The sequence below is a fragment of the Macrobrachium nipponense genome, chromosome 42, assembly GCF_015104395.2.
Source record: "Macrobrachium nipponense isolate FS-2020 chromosome 42, ASM1510439v2, whole genome shotgun sequence".
NCBI classification, from domain to species: domain Eukaryota; kingdom Metazoa; phylum Arthropoda; class Malacostraca; order Decapoda; family Palaemonidae; genus Macrobrachium; species Macrobrachium nipponense.
Genome location: NC_061103.1, coordinates 13,934,522 through 13,938,713, shown reverse-complemented (window position 1 = coordinate 13,938,713; position 4,192 = coordinate 13,934,522). Strand labels below are relative to the sequence as shown.

Sequence of the window (4,192 nt, the reverse complement as noted above, 5' to 3'; positions counted from 1 at the left end):
TAGGTATACTATATGATATATGAACCTAGAATAAAAGTTGACTTTGTTTTATTCGACATTTCTAACAACCTTTTCATAAACTTAGCCTATATGGTATTGTGTTAGAGACTTTCGACTTGTTGTTAAATAAAGGTGAATGATTGACTGACTATTCAACTTGCAATTATTAACAATTTTATAATCTGCAACGATGCAGACGAGATTACTCCTTGCGACTATTTAAACTTTTTAAAATGACTTTGAATGAAGAATGCAACCCTCCTTAGCTAGCTAGCACTGGTATTTCTAAAAAATTTTATACAAACAAAACATAAAACTCTATTAATATCCATTACTCTGATTAAGAATAAATCCAAAGGGGGAATATATTTGGTTGTCTCTTTTAATTTACATATATGTAGTATATAGCTCCCAGATAATTCATTCAGCGTTGTTGAATATAAAATGCGCATTAGCGCAGCCAACCAAACTTAGTTCATCATCAGCATGGACTATTACAAGATTCTAGGTATCTCCCAAGATGCTTCAATGGAAGATATTAAAAGAGCTTACCGAAAAATGGCACTTAGATACCATCCAGATAAAAATAAATCATCGGATGCAGAGGAAAGGTTTAAAGTTGTCTCGCAAGCTTACGAAATATTGAGCAATGTGAAAAAGCGAGAGTGTTACGATCAACATGTGAAAGGTAAAATGGAGGATGAGGAGGTACCTAAGGAGGGTAATAATAAAACTCGCTTCACATATACCTCTACCCATACTAGCGATCCCAAAACTCGCTTCACATATACATCTACCACTACTACTACTAGCGGTCCAATGGACGACATTTTCCATCAGTTCTTCGGCACCCACGGTAAATTTAATCATTTCTTTAATAACTCTGACGATGATGATGATGATGAAGACGACGATGATGATGATGATATTCGTATGATGTGGAGAGGCATCAGTAGGCATCGAATGGGAGGTTTCAACTGTAATCACAAACACTATCACAGGGGGGGAAGGCATCATCATCATCATCATCATCATCAGGATCCTCCAATCTACCGGGACCTGTACGTGACCCTCGCAGTGAAATGAGCTCAAGGGAGTTGATCAAAAAGATGAAAATCACGCGGAGTGTGTTTAGCGATGATGGAAAATATACCACCGGGAGAGAAGAGAAAATATTGAGCATTAACATTATGCCCGGTACGAAGGATGGTTTTGAGATCAAATTCGAAAGAATGGGAGACGAGTCGCCTGGCAAGGTCCCGGCTGATATCATTTTCGTTATTAGGGAAAAGCCTCACCCGGCATTTAAGAGAGACGATACTAATTTGATCTACTCGGTCAAAATCCCCCTCAGAGACGCCTGGTGTGGTACCAGCGTGTCTGTCCCAACTCTAGAAGGCCAAAGGGTCACACTCGATTTCAAAAATATAATTATCACACCTCAGACGACGAAGATACTCTCAGGATATGGTCTACCTTTTCTTGACAACCCTTCCAGAAAGGGAAATATCATTGTTCATTTTGACATCCAAATTCCAGATTTATTGCTAGAAAACGTCAGAAATAATCTTTTCAAATTATTGCCGATAGTCGTTAATGCATTATTATTATTATTTAAAATAATAATAATAATAATAATAATAATAATGAAATTTATCGCGTTCCCAAACACCAGAGAGTCTTAAAGGATCAAAAAACTAATAATTCTCTCTCTCTCTCTCTCTTGTCTCGTGAGAAAATTTTTGTTCTTTTTTTTTAAATCAATTTTAACACGTCCTGAGACTTTTAGACATTAGTTTTTTTTATAAAAATAATAATAATAATGAGACAGAAGAGTTTGATATTTTTGCCTTATCATAATAAATATATATATAAAAAGATATACATGTATTTATTTTTATACCAAGAAATGCTGATTACTGATTACTGACAAAATGTTAGTTGGGAATATAAAATTCAATTTATAAATCAAAGGCACTGGTGATAAAAAAAATGACAAAATAGTCCAAAAATATTTTTTAATCAACATCCCACTTTTTGGGCGTCATCTGTCATTGCTCCAATAACAATGATAGGTCCATTATCACAAATATTTTTTATATGATACGTATGACAAAATTCTAGGTTGGGAAGAATAAAAATTCAATTTATAAATCAAATTCAAAACTAATGCCAAATTCCAAAACTTTTTATGATAAAAAAATGGACAAAATGTTTCAAAACAAGATGTTTTTTTTCAAAAATTTTTACAAGTTTATGAAAAAGCGATTAACTCAGCCTTTTTTAATTTTTTGTTTTTTTTTTAATTATAGAAGTCATTAATTTAATTATTATCTCCAAGGTCCAAACTAAGTTTGAATTCCAAGTCAAAATAAAAGCTTTCTTAAAAAATTAATTTTTTTTAATCCAAATCCACTTTTTTCGTCATCTGTCATTGCCCAATAACAAATGAATAGGTACATTATCATATATGATAGTATGGACAAAAATTTCTAGTTGGGGAATATAAAATAAACAATTTATAATCAAATTCAAACTAATGATAAAAAAATGACAAAATGTGTCAAAAAAGATGTTTTTCAAAAATTTTACAAGTTTATGAAAAAGAGTTAACTCGGCCTTTTTAATATTTAGAGAAGTAATATTAATTATATCAAAGTCAAACTAGTTGAATTCAAGTCAAAATAAAACTTTATTAAAAATTAATTTTTTTTAATCCAAAATCCACTTTTTCGTCATCTGTCATTGCTCCAATAACAATGATAGGGACATTATCATATTTTTATATGATAGTATGGACAAAATGCTAGATGGGAATATAAAATTCAATTTATAAATCAAATTGGAACTAATGATAAAAAAATGACAAAATGTGTCAAAAGATGTTTTTTCAAAAATTTTTACAAGTTTATGAAAAAGAGTTAACTCGGCCTTTTTAATATTTAGAGAAGTAATATTAATTATATCAAAGTCAAACTAGTTGAATTCAAGTCAAAATAATACTTTATTAAAAATTAATTTTTTTTCCAAAAACCACTTTTTCGTCGTCTGTCATTGCTCCAATAACAATGATAGAGACATTATCATATTTTTATATGATAGTATGGACAAAATGCTAGATGGGAATATAAAATTCAATTTATAAATCAAATTCGAACTAATGATAAAAAATGACAAAATGTGTCAAAAGATGTTTTTTCAAAAATTTTTACAAGTTTATGAAAAGAGTCAACTCGACCTTTTTAATATTAAGAGAAGGGGGTATTATTCATATCAAAGTCAAACTAGTTGAATTCAAGTCAAAATGAAACTTTATTAAAAATTAATTTTTTTTCCAAAATCCACTTTTTCGTCATCTGTCATTGCTCCAATAACAATGATAGAGACATTATCATATTTTTATATGATAGTATGAACAAAATGCTAGTTGGGAATATAAAATTCAATTTATAAATCAAAGGCCAACTGGTGATAAAAAAATGACAAAATAGTCCAAAAATATTTTTTTAATCAAACATCCACATTTTCGTCATCCGTCATTGCTCCAATAACAATGATAGAGACATTATCATATTTTTATATGATAGTATGAACAAAATGCTAGTTGGGAATATAAATCTTAATTTATAATCAATTTCAACTAATGATAAAAAAATGACAAAATGTGTCAAAAGATATTTTTTCAAAAATTTTTACAAGTTTATGAAAAAGAATTAACTCGGCCTTTTTAATATTTAGAGAAGTAATATTAATTATATCAAAGTCAAACTAGTTGAATTCAAGTCAAAATGAAACTTTATTAAAAATTATTTTTTTTTCCAAAATCCACTTTTTCGTCATCTGTCATTGCTCCAATAACAATGATAGAGACATTATCATATTTTTATATGATAGTATGAACAAAATGTAGTTGGGAATAAATAAAATTCAATTTATAAAATCAAAGGCCAACTGGTGATAAAAAATGACAAAAATAGTCCAAAATATTTTTTTTTAATCAAACATCCACTTTTTCGTCATCTGTCATTGCTCCCAATAACAATGATAGGGACATTTATCATATTTTTTATAATAGTATATACAACTATTCTAGTTGGGAATATAAAATTCAATTTATAAATCAAATTTCAACTAATGATAAAAAAAAAATGAAACAAAATGTGTCAAAGTACTTTTTCAAAAATTTTTACAA

The 4,192-nt window shown here is 29.0% G+C and overlaps 1 pseudogene; it reads left to right on the top strand.

The window, feature by feature from the left end:
- Positions 1-486: 486 nt before the first annotated feature.
- Positions 487-4,192, top strand: part of LOC135213269 (dnaJ protein homolog 1-like) — a 20,613-nt pseudogene continuing 16,907 nt past the window's right edge.